Below are 21,726 nucleotides of genomic sequence, written 5' to 3' on the forward strand. Positions count from 1 at the left end.
AAAAGAAATCTGAAAGAATCCCATGCACCACTACAGACTAGGGACCAAATGGGTGGCAGCAGTTCTGCAGAAAAGGACCTAGGGGCTACAGTGGACGAGAAGCTGGATACGAGTCAACAGTGTGTCCTTGTTGCCAAGAAGGCCAATGGCATTTTGGGATGTATAAGTAGGGGCATCGCCAGCAGATCAAAGGACGTGATCGTTCCCCTCTATTCGACATTGGTGAGGCCTCATCTGGAGTACTGTGTCCAGTTTTGGGTGCCACACGACAAGAAGCATGTGGGAAAAATTGGAAAGAGTCCAGCGGAGGGCAACAAAAATGATTAGGGGACTGGAACACATGACTTATGAGGAGAGGCTGAGGGAACTGGGATTGTTTAGTCTGCAGAAGAGAAGAATGAGGGGGGATTTGATAGCTGCTTTCAACTACCTGAAAGGGGGTTCCAAAGAGGATGGATCTAGACTGTTCTCAGTGGGAGCAGATGACAGAACAAGGAGTAATGGTCTCAAGTTGCAGTGGGGGAGGTTTAGGTTGGATATTAGGAAAAGCTTTTTCACTAGGAGGGTGGTGAAGCACTGGAATGCATTACCTAGGGAGGTGGTGGAATCTCCTTCCTTATAAGTTTTTAAGGTCAGGCTTGACAAAGCCCTGGCTGGAATGATTTAGTTGGGGATTGGACTAGATGACCTCCTGAGGTCCCTTCCAACCCTGATATTCTATGAACTAGACAGACAGGGAAGAATGGTACAAGTCACTTTATTAGTCTTATTAAACTTGTGCCTTTAAAACATGCTTTCCTCTAGCCTCAATGCAGATGGTTTCCCACACATTGCTAGGAGCTGCGGAGAATTAATTTTAAATTAAAAGCAAGTAATTTCTGTTTAAACTTCCCTTAGAATGACAAGTATGAAGAACTTCTGGATCTTTGGTCTATAATCAATGGCATCAGGATTTGATCACGTAGTTGCTTTATGTTCACAAGCACCAAAATCACAAGGGGAAAAAACCTCTTCCAATATTTCTTCTGGGCACATGGGGTGAAGCTGTTCCCAGCCAGAAAACACCAGCGTGGCCCACACTCAGGAAGGCATCGGCCATGCTACTGCTGGTCCTTGGGAAATCTCTTTAAATAATTCTGGAGATAAGGACCATTATGATTTTTAGTGAATTTGTTGGCACGAGCCAGAGCAGGTAACACAAGATGGACCAACGTGAGAGCCAGAGTCGGTGCACCAGCAGGCTATCACATTCTGGTCATGGACAACACAAGAACTCCCCTCCAGGCCTGGCAGGCCCTGCTGTCACGCTATAGGATAGCGATAGGGCTGTCCATTAATCGCAGTTAACTCACACAATTAACTCAAAACATTGTGATTAATTGCAGTTTTAATCACACTCAAACAATAGAATAGGAATTGAAATTTATTAAATATTTTTGGATTTTTGTCTACATTTTCATGTATATTAATTTCAGTTACAACCCAGAATACAAAGCGTACAGTGCTCACTTTGTTTTTGATTACAAATATTTGCAGTGTAAAAATGATAAACAATTTTCAATTTTTCAATTCACCTAATACCAGTACGGTAGTGTGATCTCTTTATCATGAAAGTGCAATTTAGAAATTTTTTTTGTTACATAACTGTTCTCAAAAACAAAACAATATAAAACTTTAGGGCCTACAAGTCCACTCAGTCCTATTTCTTGTTCGGCCAATCGTTAACACAAACAAGTTTGTTTACATTTACGGGCGATAATGCTGCCCACTTCTTATTTACAATATCACCAGAAAGTGAGAACAGGTGTTTGCATGGGACTTTTGTAGCCCGTACTGCAAGGTATTTACATGCCAGATATGCTTAACATTCATATGCCCCTTCATGCTTTGGCCACCATTCTAGAGGATATGCTTCCATGCTGATGATGCTCATTAAACAGAATGCGTTAATTAAATTTGACAGGTTTCAGAGTAACAGCCGTGTTAGTTTGTATTTGCAAAAAGAAAAGGAGTACTTGTGGCATCTTAGAGACTAACCAATTTATTTGAGCATAAGCTTTCGTGAGCTACAGCTCACTTCATCAGCATCTGATGAAGTGAGCTGTAGCTCACGAAAGCTTATGCTCAAATAAATTGGTTAGTCTCTAAGGTGCCACAAATACTCCTTTTCTTAATTAAATTTGAGACTCCTTGGGGACAAATTGTATGCCTTAAGCTCTGTTTTACCTGCATTCTGCCATTTATTCCATGTTATACTCGTCTCCGATTATGACTCAGCACATATTCATTTTAAGAACACTTTCGCTGCAGATTTGACAAAACACAAGGAAGACACCAATCTGAGATTTCTAAAGGTAGCTACAGCACTGGACCCAACGTTTAAGAATCTGAAGTGCCTTCCAAAATCTGAGAGGGACGAGGTGTGGAGCATGCTTTCAGAAGTCTTAAAAAAGCAACACACTGATGAGGAAACTACAGAACCTGAACCACCAAAAAATGAAAATCAACCTTCTGCTGGTGGCATCTGACTCAGATGATGAAAATGAACATGCATCGGTCGGTCTGCACTGCTTTGAATAGTTATCGAGCAGAACCTGTCATCAGCATGGACACAACCCCTGGAATGGGGCATAAAGGGACATATGAATATTTAGCGCATCTGGCATGTAAATATCTTTCAACACTGGATACAACAGTGCCATGTGAACACCTGTTCTCACCTTTAGGTGACATTGTGAACAAGAAGTGGGCAGCATTATCTCCTGCAAATGTAAACAAACCTGTTTGTCTGAACAATTGGCTGACCAAGTAGGACTGAGTGGACTTGTAGGCTTTAAAGTTTTACATTGTTTGTTTTATTTTTGAATGCAGGTTTCTTGTACATAATTCTACATTTGTATATTCAACTTTAATGATAGAGATTGCACTATAGTACTTGTATTAGGTGAATTGAAAAATATTTTGTTTTTTACAATGCAAATATTTGTAGTGTATGTTGTAATTGAAATCAATATATTTGAATGTAGAAATCAAAGTATTTAAATAAATGGTATTTTCTTATTGTTCAACAGCTTGATTAATCATGGGTTTTTTTTTTTAATCGCAATTAATTTTTTTAATCGCTTGACAGCCCTAGTTAGCAACAGGCATGCTCTAACCCTCATGCCTTCTGGGGTGTCCAGCCCCTGGTCCATTGGACACGCTCATTGTTCACTGCTTCCAAAGAAACAGTACACCGCAGCTTCTCACCTCCACTTTAGATCACCAATCTGCTTCACTCACAGCACTTAGATGTGTTTATAGTGAAATCAAGTATAAGTTTTTATTTAATAGAACAAAAAGAAAAGGAGTACTTGTCGCACCTTAGAGACTAACTAATTTATTTGAGCATAAGCTTTCGTGAGCTACAGCTCACTTCATCGGATGCATTCTGTGGAAAGTGTAGAAGATCTTTTTATACACACAAAGCATGAAAAAAATACCTCCCCCCCACCCCACTCTCCTGCTGGTAATAGCTTATCTAAAGTGACCACTCTCCTTACAATGTGTATGATAATCAAGGTGGGCCATTTCCAGCACAAATCCAGGGTTTAACAAGAACGTCTGGGGGGGAGGGGGGAGGAAAAAACAAGGGGAAATAGGTTACCTTGCATAATGACTTAGCCACTCCCAGTCTCTATTCAAGCCTAAGTTAATTGTATCCAATTTGCAAATTAATTCCAATTCAGCAGTCTCTTGCTGGAATCTGGATTTGAAGTTTTTTTGTTGTAATATCGCAACTTTCGTTTCTGTAATCGCGTGACCAGAGAGATTGAAGTGTTCTCCGACTGGTTTATGAATGTTATAATTCTTGACATCTGATTTGTGTCCATTTATTCTTTTACGTAGAGACTGTCCAGTTTGACCAATGTACATGGCAGAGGGGCATTGCTGGCACATATCACATTGGTGGATGTGCAGGTGAACGAGCCTCTGATAGTGTGGCTGACGTTATTAGGCCCTGTGATGGTGTCCCCTGAATAGATATGTGGGCACAGTTGGCAACAGGCTTTGTTGCAAGGATAGGTTCCTGGGTTAGTGGTTCTGTTGTGTGGCTTGTGATATGTGGTTGCTGGTGAGTATTTGCTTCACGTTGGGGGGCTGTCTGTAGGCAAGGACTGGCCTGTCTCCCAAGATTTGTGAGAGTGTTGGGTCATCCTTCAAGATAGGTTGTAGATCCTTAATAATGTGTTGGAGGGGTTTAGATAGATAAGCTAATAGATAAGCTATTACCAACAGGAGAGTGGGTTTGTGTGTGTGGGGGGGGGGGGGGGAGAAAACCTGGCTTTGTGCTGGAAATGGCCCAACTTGATTATCATACACATTGTAAGGAGAGTGATCACTTTAGATAAGCTATTACCAGCAGGAGAGTGGGGTAGGGGGAGGTATTTTTTCATGCTTTGTGTGTATAAAAAGATCTTCTACACTTTCCACAGTATGCATCCGATGAAGCGAGCTGTAGCTCACGAAAGCTTATGTTCAAATAAATTGGTTAGTCTCTAAGGCGCCACAAGTACTCCTTTTCTTTTTGCGAATACAGACTAACACAGCTGTTACTCTGAAACCTTTAATAGAACAGAGATTCCAGTAGTAGAAAGGAGAAGTATTAGAAACAAATGGTTACACACAAAATAAAAATCATAACACGTTCTAGAGCCTAGACTTTATTAACAAGATACTCTCAAGTTTTGTCAAGTAATGGTCGCTCAAAATCCTTGCAGTGCTTTACAGCCACATTGGCTGTTGACCCTGCTTTCCCAAGACGAGCATGCTGTCCATTTGCCTCCTCAGTGAAGGATCCTGGATGTTTCCTTGCACCCAAAATATACCATGTATACCATAAAAATCCTTTGTCTTTATTCAAGTAGTAGGGGTGTACCTTGTTTATTTCATCTTTAGTGGATTTCGCAATCATTTATTCCGCCCTGGACTCCATATGCAAATAGTGATACAGTGTGAGGCATACGATACACAAACGACCAGACAGGGAGATAGGTGTTTGTTACCTCCTCCCTGAAAGGAACATTTGAGGCTTGTCACTTCCTGGTGACCTGCCTTAACTCCAACAGCTTCAGATCATTTTTAGTTTAGATACATCACTGCAAAATTTGTGTACATATATTTAAGGAGTTATTATGATGACCAGTGGGCCACTGGCTCTCAGTAGAGACCTCACATGTCACCCTTTGGTGAACTGTTATGCATATATCTGACCATGTGAAACCTTATGCATCCCCTGTGCCTTCTGCAAGTTGACACTGGGGGTCCTGGTCACATAAGTTAATGTAAACGTATAAGTTTACTAAAGGATAACAAATGCAAAATTATGTACTGTGTTTAAAAATCTATGGGTCAAAACCTCCAGTCCTGACTCAGACATTATTCAGACAAAAGTCATTTCAATGGCAATTTTGCCGATGTTCTCTCCAAGGACAGCAGAATTTGACCCATTTTTTAATCTAATAACTCATTTTTAGTATAATGACATTTATGATTACTATATCATAGCAGTTTCTTAAAACTGTGGTATTAGCAAGTATTCCACACTTACAGATTGGTATAGCTGTACTGTACAAACTGCAATTTTACTATTGCACACTTTTCCCTGAGCTGATGGCGGTGCTTCTAGTGGCTTCCATGACCACTCTGCCTCTCAATTCACTGCAGCAACTGCTAATGATGCCAGTTGTGAGGCTGTACCTGTGAGATGAACACTTGTCAGAAACTGGACTGATACCTGCAACTCCTCTCACACAGGCCACCAAGGAGTCATCCTAGAGAAACCATCTCCAGGACCAGTTTTTATTTTAATTAATTTTTTTTTTTTTAAAGCTGAAGATCTGCCTATAAAGGAGTGCATGCAATCCTGGTGCTAAACTTGTGCCTGCAATTACTATGCCTAGACATGTCAGATATGGTGTTGATTTTCCAAACTGGTTGGAGGATTTAGACATCCAGATCTCTGACACAGCTTTGAAAAGTCTCACTGAATATTTGCCTACAAAGATGGCCTGTTGAATACCTGGCCTGACTGACCACTGGTTCACGTGTCTGTTTTAAGTTTGCCTTCTCCACAGATCTTCTCAGTTCATCTGGGAACAGCTGTAAACAGCAACATCTCTCTTTTAAAAACAAAAACGCATGCTCTGTATTTGTTTTACTCAATCTCAATTTAAGAGTAAAAATGTTCATAAATGTTGTTTGCTTTTAATGAATGGATGTATTTTCAGAACAGGCCATGTTCAAAGATGCTCTTAAACAAGGAGAGTGAAGGACTTAATATATTTTAGTCATTAGAAATCTGAGTTGTTTCTCAGGAGAAAAAGCTTCGGGCTTTTCCTAGGAGCAGTATGAGCTCAGTGGCTGGCAACTAGCTAGCTCCCCTGCAGTATGAATTAATGATAAAACTGCTTTCGTTCAGAGGGGAATTTTATTGGGCAGGATGCCGGGTACTAACACAATGAGGTCTCAAGGCGCCCCTCCCTCTAGGGGTCTTCAATTACACTTCATAATGAGCATTGTTTCATTAGTGAGGAAAGCAAAAGTCAGCACTAATTAAAATTAAATTAGGATACACTCAAGTTCTGTAACACAGTGCATTGAGATAGTAATAAAAAAATAAAACTGCCTTGAACAAGCCTGGGCCAGAGGGTCAAGTGATGATAATTAAAATATTGGAGGTGGTGATGTCAGCACTGAATTTTGCTACTCCATATTTTGCTTTGTGCGGAGAAAGAGAATGCAAGGCTAGTTCCTGAGAGACAGCACAGGTGATTCAGCTGCATCACTCAATGTAATGTCAAATGGGTGCATTTTCATAGGGCTCACTAGCTCATCCCAGCATTGCACCAGTAGTGACTGTGCCCCGACACCCTGATCTGCAGATGTCCTGATACACAGGAAATATGCTGTGTTTACCACAGTGCAGCAGCATGCATGGATGGATATAGTGACATATAGCCGTGAAATGGTGTGTGCAAACCCATGCGTATAGCGATACACATACAGAGCCTGGTGCATACACTGACGTGAGTGATGTGCTATTGTGTGTATCTGTACAAACATTGTGACGGCTAGGAACTGTAGCTGAATGAATAACGGATTTTTTTCAGTTTGGTGGCCGAACTGAAGAGTCCCCCCAAAATGGAGTTAGTTTCCAACTGAAACTAAATTTTGGGGGTTTTCTTGCAGAAACAAAAATGGGAAAAAAGTTAATTTGGGCCAAATCTGGCAAATAGTTTCAGCCAAATTGAATTCATTCCCAATTTTTTTTTTTTAAACCACACACTATTCAGTGGGCCGGGGGGGGGGAGGGGAGGGAGAAGAGAATTGCCTAGCTCTATACTACAAACCAGGAACATCTGAGGTCTAATACCGCTCTGACAGTTATACCCTGTAGCCCTGACCATCAGATTTTCCCACATCAGTAAAATGGGTAAAAACACTTAACGGGTCCTGCTCAATATCATCACAACGTAAGTAGTAAGGTTAACTAGCACATTCTATCTAGAAGAGGATGTCAAGGGCTGGGATTTTAGGGATTTTCTGGAGTGGACTTTTTTTTTTTTTTTTTAAACTAGTCCTTCCCGGAACAAGAAAAAGTAGCACTTGATGCCAGGTTCTCCAGCTGAACTGTCAGCCGATTGTTCAAATTAATTTCTGTAAGCATGCCTTGCTCTCCTGAGCCAGGGTTTCTGAGAAGAATTTGGTGCCCAGTTCAATTGTGGCATAAATTCAGACACTTCCAGAGGCATATGGGGAAATGTTAAAATATATTCAACAAACTCTGCAAGGTGCAATGAACATTACATTTACACATTAGTGAAGCTTCTTGTCTGGTGAATGGGTGTGGAATATTCAGTGTAAATAATTTATTCTTTTAAATTAGTTTCTTTGTACATTAATTCTTGATAGTGTACATAAAACAGGAAAATTGTATATTTGTTTGCTTGTATTATAACTGTATCAAAATCATTAATACTCCTTATATTGGGGTAAAATATGGGGCTATTATGCTGGGGTCAAATATTAGCCTTTCCAATGATTTACAGTACATATTTCAAATGTTAATGGCAGAGGGGGCTCTGACCCTCTGGTGCATCCAGCACACCCACTTTTTGTGTATATATAAATAACATGTATATGAAGTTTGGAAGAGGCACCATCAGTAGACTTGCAAGCAATTTTTCTATATAAATCCTGTTTTCCAGGGGTTTAGACAACGATGTCGCTCAAAAACTTGTCACTTGGCTTAGATCACTATTATTTTATTGATATCTGCAATACTCTTGGTGTTTGCTCTAGTAGTAAGTATGGGGCATTCTGCAAATACTGAGGAAACCTTTGTTTATCAGAGGCAAAATTGGCCCATGTTTAAGGTCAACCCTTGTAACTCATCTACTTACATTTCCTCAATATGTACTGTAACCGCATGCAGACTCACTGGCAGCACCTCCTGCTGGTCATCTCAGGGAATTAGCTCACCAGCCCTCCAGAGCACCCTCTTCAGGCCAGTGTCTCATCTTGCTGCTGGCTCCTGTATCCCTCCCAGGACCCCAGTGCCCATTTCACTGGGTGCCACCCCCTGGCAGTACCCCACAGTTCTGAGTCTCCCCCTCCCAGGGGAACCCCACACCCACTACTTACCTCACCTCAGTCATAGGCTCTTGCCAGTCACCAGCTAGCCTCCACACCCTGGGGCAGACTGCAGTATGAGCCACTTATCACAGGCAAGGTTGGGTTTGTACCTGCTGCCTCTACCTACCCATGGCTGCCCCTGCAACTGCCATACCTAATAGGCCTTCCCAGGCCTGCAGCCTGGGGCTTTCCTAGGCCAGTGTTCCCCAGCCATGCTCCAAACTGGGTCCTCTATTCAGGTCTCTGTAGGTAGGTCTCAGAGCACGAGAGAGACTCTACCTAAGCTTCAGCCTAGCAGCCCCTTTATAGGCCCAGCTGTGGCCTGATTGGGGCGTGGCCCAGCTGCATCCATTTCCCCAATCAGCCTAGCTTTTCTTGCCCTCAGCCCTGGCTCTCTCCTAGGGCTGGCTTTTAAGCCCCACAGGGCAGAAGCGGGTAACCACTCCGCTACACATATTTATAGATCATGAGATCTCCAAATGTGTTACAATAAAACATCTTTAATGTGTATCTAATGGGCTGATTCTTAGAGGGCATTAACCTGCATTTTAGTAATTTCCTCATGCATGTTTTTAACAGAGACCCTGACTTGGATAGGTCATTGATTTACAATTAGATAAATGATCTGTGTTTTGGTACTCTCAATATATGTTTTCATATCCTGTTGTTTTGTAGTGGTTTTTTGTTTGTTTTGTTTTGATTTACTTCTCTTCTGGTTGTATTGAGTTATAAATCTATGCCATTATATTGTGTTTTCAGAAGGGAGAGACCCATAGAAAATAAAATGTATGTGACTTCACCACGGAAATACAGCCACCTCTAGGGTGGAACAAAGCTGCTGTTGAGCACTGCACAGCTTTAGACAGGAAGTGAAAACTATATCCAGAGGGAATTGCAGATCAGTAGAACAAAATTACAGAAAGTGTCACTTGGCCAGACACCAGGACTAACACTCTTGCAAAAACCATAAGTAGTTAGAGTCTCAACTCTTAAGGCCTTTCTAAAAGCTGGTGTGCAATTTTCCAGAGCACCTAAGTGACTTAGGAAAACAGGCTGGAATTTTCAGAAGAGCCAAAGTGAGTTAGGGATTCCTCTTCCCAGCCACAAGACCTAATGTAAATCAATGGTACTTACGCTTCTAAGTAGAATATCCCTCTGAACCATGCCAGTGTATTGTGTCAGCATTAACTCAGAGGGAAAAGAGTTACCAAACGAACCACCAAGACTATTTCCTTCAGCCAACTGGGGATTTCTGGAGGCTACCCATCAAAGATCAGATCAGGTGTAGCTGCTTAGCTCTGAGACAGTGTCCCAGCCCATGGAAGGTATAATTGCAGGTGTTGTCAGGTTGATAGCTGTGGTCAGTGCTCCAAATGCAGCATTGTTTGGCTCCTTTTGAACCATTACAGTGTTAGTGGAAGTAATGTGACAGTTCCAGGGGTGCTGTACTGGGCCCAGCTTGTGGCCAAGGAACACCCTGCAGAACCAGAATTTGGCATCCCCCACAAATAAGTAACTGAGGATAACTAGTCAGCTATAGCTGCAGCGATGCCCTCCTAGTTTTGACTGGCACCTTACCTGAAATGAATTTGGAGGGTCTCAGACTCGTTCCATACCACAAAACCCACTACCAGAATTGGCACTAGTGGTCATCCTTGTTAACAGAGACACCCAGGAGGATCGAATGGGCATGGAGACCCAGCCGCTCTTGCATTCCTGTAGATGATCTCTCCAGGTCAAGACTGAAGCTCATGGATGGAAGTAGCTACTATTGTTGCCTATTCTGCACAGTATATGATCTGTGGATAAATAGAGGATTTCAGCCTCCAGAGCTGACAATCCAAGATTAAATTACTAAAGAAAAAATTAAAATAAAATAAAAAATGAAGAACCCTTCATAAATGAATACTTAATCTCAGTATTATTCTGTATCATTATTATAATCTCTATGTACTAAGGGTCCATATCTAGCAGGTTTCCAGTGAATGAATACGGAGGAAATACAGTAATACATGCACTAGAGTATTTTTCCGGCATGATTTGTATTGGCATTTTCTTTTTATTTCCCCTTTTCTTTCACTTAACTTGTTGGGAATTTGCTAGAAATATGCTCCTGTGTTTGTTTATACTGGAATTAGGGGATGATATAGATCTTCTTTGCCCCATTACCTATTGCCATCTGATCCCATTCAACAGCAGAGCTGTTCCTTTTTGTTGCACAGAGGCATTTGTTTTAGCCTGCTGCAGCCCCTGCTAAATAATGAAGGGTGGGGGGAAGAGTTTTACAACCCCCCCCCCCACTTTGGAGACCTCTTATGAAATTTTTATTAGTATGTTCAGCATGTCCTCAGGAATAACAAACAGTCCAGAGTGAATACACAGCCACTCAAATGGGTCCAGGGGCTTTGGAAAGGGGGGGGAACAATGCTGTTTTAAATATTGCAGGATGGTTTACAACCCAGGGGGTGGGGAGAGAGGGAGGAAGAGCAGATGTGCAGTGTCCATTTAAGGTGGTCTGGCACAATTACTACTCAGTATTAATGTAATTCACTTGTGAAGGATCTTCCAACTCTCATTGTTCCCCTGGCTTTGCATATCTGTCTGTCCCTGGAAACGTTCTGCTGGGTTTTGGTGAGTTCCCCAGCTAAGCTGCACTATAGAGATTAGATCTGGAGATTGACATGGAATTTCAGTAATCATTTTCTTTAGACCAGATGGATGACTGACATGCCCTGCATTAAGGGAGATAAAATGGCAGGGGATGCTGCCCTTCTCTCCCCACCTCCAGACATATTAAGCCAATCCAAAAACAGCCCACAAAGAACCCGACTCCTGCTGTTTGGATTTTCCAGGTTTCTAAAGCACCAGCACCTCTGGTTTGCAAAGCATTCAGAAATGTCATTGCCGATTTCACCGGAGACAGTTCTGGTACTAGGCCATGGCATGAGGGACTTTGGGTCACAGAGAAAGCAGGGTTTGTTCTGGGCTTTGGCACCAAGGACTTCAGGGCAGTAGAGAAATTCATCCTGGTCCAAGGGAGCAATAGTGGAATGATCCTGAATATGAGCACGATCCTACAATGAGAGTTGAGGGCTCTCAGTATCTTGTAGCATTGGGCCACAATAGAACATGCTGTGTTGGTTCCAGAGGCACTGGGAATGTTAGGGGTTTATTACTATGCAGGTTTCAGAGTAGCGGCCATGTTAGTCTGGTGTTAGTCCGATGAAGCGAGCTGTAGCTGATGAAAGCTTATGCTCAAATAAATTGGTTAGACTCTAAGGTGCCACTAGTACTCCTTTTCTTATTACTACGCATTGTTCATACCCTTCCAAAGCAGGTGCATGTTCTCCATGTTCTCTGCACCTCCTTGTGGAACCCATGGCCTCTTGGCCTCTGGCACAGGATTGTGGGGCAGTCTCCGAAGGGACAGGAGGAAAGGGGGCTTGTATACATATAGGAGTACGGGCAACTGTGGGGTCACTCCAGAAAATGTTTTTACTGTGAAATTAGTGAGATCTGTGCATGGTCTGCTCACTTGTTTCTCTTTATTGAATAGGGAGGTATTTACAATTGGCAGTTTTCTTCCCCAAATGACCTGTTAAACCACATTAATCCCTTATTCCAATCTGCTCCTCTACAAAAATCCACGTGTCCCTGCTCCACTCTTCTCACAATCAGCCCATTCCCCTTGTCCTGCCATTAAGAGGAAAGGGGTGTATTTAGAGAAGAGGGCTTGTAGACTGGAGACCAAGTTTCTGTTCTTGGCTTCATCACTGTGCAACCTGGAGCAACTCACCTTACTTCTCTGGGCACCTCAGTTGTCCTATCTGCAAAATAGTTTCCTGCCTCACATGGTGTTGTGAGGCTTAATTAACTTAATTAATTAATTAATTAAAGTGCTGTATGGTCCTTGGAGGAAAGTGGAAATATAAATGCAAAGTACTGTTATTGAAATACACATACCCATTTTATCCATCTCAAAATTAGCCCAATCCAGTCCTCCTCCTTTTCCTCCAACATCTACCTACTGTATCCTGCTGCAAAACAAATGACAAACTGCCTGTGTTGGAGCTTTCAGCTTGTTTGTTTCACAGAGTGTCCTTAGTACAGTCAGTGCTGTGACATAATGGCAAATTCACATCATAAGGATGTTGGGTGTTGAATGGTCTTCCCCAGCTCTGTGTGTGTGTGTGTGTGTGTGTGTGAGAGAGAGAGAGAGAGAGAGAGAGAGAGAGAGAGAGAGAGATTTTAATGCTGCTTTCATGGCTTCCTAATGGGATTTAACATTTTTGTCCTTTGGACCATATTTTTATTTGCTCAAGTGCCAACCAGTACTGTGCCATCAAGGAACAAGCTTCTTTTGATACAAAAAGATTAGTATGAATGGAATATGGTGTTAAATTGATTTGAGCACTAAGACTGTGATCTCCTTGGGTCAGGAATTTTCATTTTGTGATGCAGGTACAGTGCGGAGCATGATGGGGCACTGGTCTGTGATTGGAGTTATTAGGTGCTATCACAGTGCAAATATTGAATAATAACAGAATGCACCTACAAGAAAACATGCAGCAATATTTTTAAAGCATGCTCCTCCAGCATTTTAGGAATATGCATGCAGGCCCTTCAGCAGTTACCAGTGCTGCTGCCTCGAAGCCCCATTTCACTCAGTTATGTGCAGGGACCCCTTTCAGATATTTTTGGGTTCTGATGCCTATGACTGTAAGGGTTGTGTGGCAGCCTTGCTCAATAGGTCAACGTCCATAGGGTGCTGACATGATTAAAGTAACAGGGCCTAAATTCTGTTATGCTGAATAAGGGCACTGGTCATTCAAGTGTGGAATCCAGCCTCTGAGAGTAGACAAGGACTGATGCCTCAGTGGAGGAAAAACATTTGATGCACTTGGCAAGTCATGTAATATTGTACGTGGGGCGGAAATTTTTTACTAAACCTTTGTAACAATCAGCTTGTGGCCTGAAGCTTAAGATTGCACACGTTAAATATGTATACTTACTAATAATAGTGGAAAAATAGAACCCCCATCTAAATACTACCTGCTTGGAGAAGGGGAAAAAAAGCTAACCACTGATTCTATTGCAGGAGCCAGCTGTTTTGAATGAGAAGAACCACCGGTCAGGTGGTCCCCATATGAGATGGCTGTTGTCCAGGAAAGTGGCACCGGCCACAATGCTGTTAACACGAATCTCGAGTCAGCAAAGCCCCACAGCATTTAACCTCCTCTTTAGATCCTTCTGCACTGAAGCGGCTGCTTGACAGGTAGGCAAATCACTGAAGTTATTGACCTGAAATAATCACCTGGTCTAGGGATTGTTTGCAGCCCCACCAAGACTGAGTTGGCTTGTGTGGGTCTGTGAAGCCCACAGCCATGGAACTCCTCCCTAATTTGGGAGACTGAGGAATCTTAGAAATGTTATGCTGGAAGGGACCTCGAGAGCTCATCTAATCCATCCCCTCACAGTGAGGCACGGCCGAGCAAACCTAGACCATCTCTGTCAGGTTTTTGTCAAAGCTGTTCTTAAAAACTTCCAATAATGGGGATTCCACAGACTCCCTGGGAAGCCTGCACCAGTGGTTAACCATCCTTAGAGTTAGAAAGTTTTTCCTAATATCTAGTCTAAGTCTCCCTGGCTGCAGATTAAGCCCATTACTTCAGTGGACATGGAGAACAATTGATCACTGTCCTCTTTATAACATTGTTATAAGGTCTCCCCCAGTCTTGTTTTCTCAAGACTAAGCATGCCCAGATTTTGTTAGCCTTTCCTCATTGGTCAGGGTTTCTAAACCTTTGAACCATTTTGTTGCTCTCCTCTGGAGTTTCTCCAGTTTGTCCCCATCTTTCTTGAAGTTTAACACCCAGAACTGTACACAGTACTCTGGATGAGGCTTCACCAGTGCCCAGTAGAGTAGAACAATTGCCTTCTGTGTCTGACATACAGCGCCCCTGTTAATACACCTGTAACAGGGTGCACTCATCATTGGAGCACCTCCTTGTGGCTGGGTTTGGGGATTAGCTCACATCCGGTCTGGCACCCCTTTCCATCAGTTGCTTGTGCCATGGTCTCTCTCTCTCTATGTCTATGGGACTCAGGGTGCCCCCTCTTTGTGACTTGGCCCTCTGGCCAGGTCATTGTATAGCCCTCCTCTTCCAGGGTAATAAAGTTCCACAGATAACAGTCCAATGCCCTTATAACATGTCTTCAGCCCCAACTCTTAGCCCCACGGTCAATGCATCACGGCTGTGAATATCTCTATTCCCCTTACATCAGAGAGCTTTATGCCACCTTCCCACTGACTGGTAGGGGAACCCAGGCCCTCCCTCTGTATTGGGTTCCAACCCAGAGAACCTGCAGCCAGGCGCTGCACAGTACTACTCCCTGCTGCTGTTTCCCTGGGCTTCTTCCTACCCAGCCTTTCTTCTCCATAACTTCTCTGGGTTGGCCCTTCTTTCAGGGCTAGGATCCCAGGGCCTTTGCTCCCCTCTGCAATTTCTCCACCCCCAGTTCTTTGCTCCTGGAGAGTGACTGCATACTTCTTCCCTGCCACCTCTTCTGCTCTCAATTTCCTGGCTTTATACTAACCAGCCTGCTCCTCCCAGCTGGGCTTCATGTTCACTGCAGGCTGGCTCTCTCTCCAGGTGCAGCCAAGTACCATATTGGCCTCTCCAACCCACATTAAGCCCATCACAACATCCCAGAATGATATTAGACTTTTTTGCTGACTCTCATTCAATTTATGAGCCACGATAACCCAGATCCCTTTCAGCAGTACTACCATCTAGCCAGTTATTCCCTATTTTGTAGCTGTGCATTTGATTTTTTCTTTCCTAAGTGTAGTACTTTGTACTTGTCTTTACTGAATTTCATCTTGTTGATTTCAGACCAATTCTCTTCAACGTCATTTTGAATTCTAATTCTGTCCTCCAAAGTTCTTGCAACACCTCGCAGCTTGGCATCATCTGCAAACTTTATCAGCATACTCTCCAATCCATCATCCAAATCATTAATTAACATATGGAATGCTACCAGATCCTGGTCAGAGCCCTTCAGGACCACACTAGATACACCCCTCTCTCCTCCTCCCCCAGTTTGACAGTGAACCACTGATAACTAATCTTAGAGTATGGTCTTTCCGACCAGTTTTGCCATCCCTTTATAGTAATTTCATCTAGACCACATTCCCCTAGTTTGCTTATGAGAATGTCACATGTGACTGTGTCAAAAGCCTTCTAAAATCAAGATATATTGTGTCTACTGCTCTCCACCCCAATGCAGTAGGCCAGTAAATCTGTCAAAGAAGAAAATTAGTTTGGTTTGACGTGATTTGTTCTTGACAAATCCATGTTGGCTATTACTCATAACCCATCCTCTAGGTGCTTACAAATTGATTGTTTAATGATTTGTTCCAGGATCTTTTGAGGTGTCAAAGTTAGGCTGACTGGTCTATAGTTCCCTGGATCTTTTTTGTTCTTCTTTGTAAAGATACATACCACGTTTGCTCTTCTCCAGCCCTCTGGGATGTCAACTATCCTCAATGAGTTCTAGTGATTCTGAGATTGCATCACCTAGTTCCTTACATACCCTAGGGTGAAATGCAGGAGGGAATCTCTGTTTGCATACAGTGTAAGTTTCTAGCTTTTTCCTCCCTGAATCAATGTGAATTGGCCACACAATGCTACCCAGTCAAAATAACAGTGCTCCATGCACAGCTGTGAGTAACTACACAAGGCAGTGGGAAAATCACACCCTTGTTTTCTCACTAGAGAATTTCATGGAGGGCAAGGTGACCACATTATGGTACAGCAGACCTAGGTGTGTACCTACAAAGTGTGTACGTGCGTACCCAGCTGGCTACCAATTTCTCTGATTCAAAAACCAGAGCAAAACATGCTGTTTTCTGTAAAACTGGCAGGGATGCTCCTGATTCTCAGAGATGTGTGGTTAAGCTGTTTGTTTATGAAAACAGAGACAGTGTGGTTCAGCCACTTTAATGCAGAGCGGGTGAGACTGGAGCGGATGAGAATCACTATTTTATTACTATTCTTTTGGAAGGTCAGGTGGGGTGGAGGGGGGATCATTCACTCTATTTATTTAGTGGGTTGTAGGGGTTGAAGGCAAAACGTTTTGCAGGCCTGACAAAAATGCTAAAGCAGTGGTTCTCAAACTAGGGCCGCCGCATAAACAGGAAAAGCCCCTGGCGGGCCGGGCCGGTTTGTTTACCAGCCGCATCTGCAGGTTCGGCCAATCGCGGCTCCCACTGGCCGTGGTTCGCCGCTCCAGGCTAATGGGGGCTGCAGGCAGGGCGGCCAGCACAGCCCTGGGCCCACGCCACTTCCCACAGCCCCCATTGGCCTGGAGCAGCGAACCGCGGCCAGGGGGAGCCGCGATTGGCCGAACCTGCGGATGCAGCTGGTAAACAAATCGGCCCGGCCCTCCGGGGCTTTCCCTGAACAAGCGGCGGCCCTAGTTTGAGAACCACTGTGCTAAAGCCTGCCCTACCAATAGGCATTGTTCAGAGGTTGTGCTGCAGCCATTGTTTATTTGTTCAAGCGATGGCTTTCCCGGACTTTCATGTATTCCATGGATCCAGCTGTTCAACAAGAAAAAGAGAAGGATATGAGATAAAAAGTCCTTCATGGAGCAGGAAGGCAACCTATTCAGTCACCATTGTAAGCCAGGGGATCTTCCGAAGCTGCATACTGCTGCCTTTAAATAGGCCACATCAGACAGCGAGATCACTAAGAAAAAAGAAAAGGAGTACTTGTGGCACCTTAGAGACTAACCAATTTATTTGAGCATGAGCTTTCGTGAGCTCACTTCATCGGATGCTCAAATAAATTGGTTAGTCTCTAAGGTGCCACAAGTACTCCTTTTCTTTTTGCGAATACAGACTAACACGGCTGTTACTCTGAAACCTATCACTAAGAAAGAATCAGCAACATTTTAAAAAGGCTACTGTACACCCAGCTGTAAACACCTGAATCAACCGCCACGAACCAGAACTGGGGAATGGGGGGAAACCAAAAAATAATTGCGCTCCTATAAAAAATACACCAGTATTTTCAGCCATCACCTCAGACCCTGAGATATTATTACAGTGAAATGCAGTATTTGGAACCATTGCCATAAAATATTGAAGTACCTTTTTTTCTAAGGGTGGCAATGGAAGTTGTTGTTTTTTTTTTTCCCCCGTTCTGTTTATTTTGGGTGGATTTGGGCTTACTTTCCAATTTGAATGTGCCTACCAACTGTCTATTTTAAAAACCATGCAGTAATTGATAGCTGGGAAGCACGGCTCGGTAGTCGCTGTCATTCACCTCTGGCACACGAATAATACTGTATTCTGACATCACTTGGTTTTTTCTCAAAGCTGATTATAGTCCCTCTGTTGCCATATTATGTGCATAAGTGAAGGACATGAGAAGTGGTTGTGTGATAGTCTAATGCTCCACTGAGGGTTATGGTAGATCATGGCACAGCGAAGATGTCTGCTGTTGTTACAACAGGAACAGCAGAATAATTCCATTTTGGATTTTTACTCTCTATTTTCTTGAGATGTTTTTGTATTAAACAAATACAACAGCCTCCCTTGTCACTGCAGGCGTGTGCTCAATCACAATCTTTAATCCCGTGTTTTACTGTGAAATTAAACCTCTTTGTGGTTATTTAGCTGTTAATTTAGCCCTGGTTTCTCCTATCTACTCCTCCACACACCCTAAAGAGCCAATAATTTTACTCCCAGTTCTAAAAAGTTCTCATGTTTCCATTTGATCACCGCTTTAATTTGTGAAATCAAGAGCATCTCCTGTATTGCATTCTGAGAATAATGCAAATAGAAATCTTAAAGAGTACATTTATTTAATCTTCTTTTAGTCTTTCCATTGACTTCAGTGGCCTTTATATCAGGCCTCTAAAGCAACTTGCTTTTCTTTAACAGTTACATTTTAAATTAAATTGTGTGTATTAAAATAGCTAAATTGTTTGCTGTAGTTTTGCTAGGTAGAAGCATGTGAAGTAGACAGCATCATACACAATAGTTCAGCATAATATTTACTTTAGTATTAATTAATATTTACTTTAGTATAACTGTTATGTTATAGTTTATTACAATGTATTATGGTAGCTGGTATAACAATGCTATCCAGCATAATTGTTATATCAATATACCTGTGTCAAGGGTCTACTAGTGTTTCTATTAGAAAACCATATTTCAAGGGTTTATTACTCATCCATTAAATTATGCCCTAGGCTGAAACTTAACACAAGAGGGTACAAGCATTAGGGAAGTTCATGTTGCTCTCCATTGTGCTGTCAGTGGATTGATTCCCATCATGCTCTGAGGCAGAGCTGACCTATTATAGTTGAGACTCTAGATGTTTTTGTTTCTGTATGAGCAGTCTTGCCAGTCTCTGCCTCTGGATCCAGATAATTAGTCATCCAGACTAGACTTTCCCTGGACATCTTTGTTCTTTCTTCGTTCATCCTCACGCCACAAGCTGGCTCATCCCATGCCTGGGAAAGGGAGTTGGTGACAGAGAAAACTAGGTGAAAATGCATGAGAGAGAGGAATACATTGGCCAGCCACCTTAAGAAGACAAGAGAGTAAGAAACACTTGGATCACAAATAAGCAATTAACTGTTCCCTCCAATGAGCAACTGTTCCCTTAAATTCTGGGGAAAGAATGGAGCCACACTAGGTAGTCAGATTCATTCCTAGTCCATTCCAGAGCCTGGTTTGGGGAGCTCCCACCTCCCTTACTCTCAGGAGTTTTTCCTGTCTGGGAACCTAAGTGGACTTCTCTTTCCAGAAGTGTTTCAACATAATTGCAAAGGTTGGTTCCCCTGAGGGGTCTTATTCTCAGCTTCCCCCATCCTCATCCCTCTGAGATGTATCACTTAACTCATGGATGAGTGTGTGTCTTGTCTACATGGGGGTTTTAAATGGGATCACGTCGAGTTAATCTGGTTTGAAAATGCTTACATACACATGCTGTAATCCATCACCATGTGCTAATTCCACATTGATCACGAAATCTAGAGTCCTCTTGCAAAGTGTACTTGGGTTTGCTTCAGATTGAATTAGTTGCTTCTATTGTTCCTGTGGATGCAGCTGCTGTGCACCACTTTTTGCATGCTTCCAACAGCTATCCCACAGTACTTTGCAGGTCAACTGTTACTAATCTGTCTATTTACCTGGACCCTCCCTGCTCTGCTGTCAAGTTCCCAGGATGACCCTTCACCCCCTCCTTGAAAGCTGATGAGGAGCCAGATGTTGCCCATTTGCTCCTGGATCTCAGTGTATCAGCGTTAGGGTGACCAGACAGCAAGTGTGAAAAATCGGGACAGGGGTTGGGGGGTAATAGGAGCCTGTATAAGGAAAAGACCCAAAAATCGAGACTGTCCCTATAAAATCAGGATATCTGGTCACCCTAATCAGCATTCTTGTGATAGAACCGTGATAGCACTTGGGCAGTCCCACAATATGCCTCGCTGGGAGCTCTGCTAGGACTCTGGATCTCATCACCATCTGGAGAGAAGTGTCAAAGCTCTTGAGGCCAGGCACCGAAATAAAGACCTTTTTGTGGACATTGCAAAGCAGATATCTGAGAGGGGCCAGGACCGGGACGCCGACCAATGCTGGATAAAGAGCAAGCAGCTCAGGAGAAAGTACTTAAAACAAGGGACAAAAGGAGACATGTGACCTGTCCATTTTTTAATGAACTGGGCAGGATTCTACATAACTATACTACAACCTATGTATGGCTTCATTAGTCAGGGCATCAGAGGCTAAGCCAGGTCCCCCAGATTTACCCGGACCAACCTCCACACCATTAAGGTCCTCAGTGGTCCTGGGGGCAACCAGTCCTTTCTCCATTAATCAAATAGAGCTGAGTTCCAAAAGATCCTAGCATCGTAGACTCTTCCAGACCACGGTAAACCTCCTGCATGGTCAACCAATCCTTGGAGAACCATGGAGAAGTATCTCTTTGTTTATAAACTCTTTGCCCTCGGGTTGGGAGTAGGGGGCAAATGATAGGCCTGTGCGTTTTCATCAATTGCTGCAATACAGTTTGGGAACCCCATGCATGCAAAGCCATCAATAATCTCCTGAGCATTACCCAGCATTATCAGTGGCATAGCAGACCTGCATAAGAATGGCCCCAACAGTTGATCTCCCCATGCGGATCTGATTGGCTACAGACCCTGTAACATTTTGGGGTGGCCAGCTTCCAGAAGGTAGTGGTGCTCCCCTTCTCCATGAGTTTTGGGCACCGCATATTGATATGCTGTTGCTGACCAAAGCATTGTGGTCAGTTCTGCACAGATCTCAAAACAGGTAACCCTTCCTTCCCATCCTGAAGTTCTCTTGCTACTGCTAGTCCTCCCAGGTCTGCAGAATGATCCTCTACCACCAGTCCGTGCTGGTTTCCGAGGCCCAGATGGGGCAGGGCTATAAATCCAAACACTGACAGCATGATCAAAGAGAAACTGTGATGGAATCTTTCCAAGTTTTCCTTCCCCTTAGCCTCTTTTTGCAAGTTTCACGTGGGATGGCGTGATCTGACTATGTAATAATAGCAATCTCACATTATCAGTAATTGGCAGAGCACTACATAATCTGCAGTAGTAAGAGCAGCTGGTAGGGGGAGCAGAAGAGCTGTTAGAAATCAATCATTTAAATAGCAAATATTGTTGATAACTTTCAGAATTGGCAAGGGAATTGTATTAAATGTGTAAAAGGTACAATAGCTGGATTTACATTTTAAATGAGATACAAGATGTTTGCCATGTGACTCTCCCTCTACAAATTCTGCCCCAAGAACTGTATTACTTTGTTTAATTATTTTCTGTATAGAGCTTTTCATCCTGTAGGATCCAAAAGAGTTCATCTGATTAGATATGAGGATTATTTACTCCCTATTGTGATGCAGCTGCCTCTCAAGTGAAATGCAGCCATCAGCTAGCCAGCAATACTACGCAATAGATTTTAGGAGGGGCAGGAAGGGTTGAGATTCTGATCTCAGTTGCACCAGT

The sequence above is a fragment of the Lepidochelys kempii genome, chromosome 15 (assembly GCF_965140285.1).
Source record: "Lepidochelys kempii isolate rLepKem1 chromosome 15, rLepKem1.hap1, whole genome shotgun sequence".
Classification (NCBI taxonomy): domain Eukaryota; kingdom Metazoa; phylum Chordata; order Testudines; family Cheloniidae; genus Lepidochelys; species Lepidochelys kempii.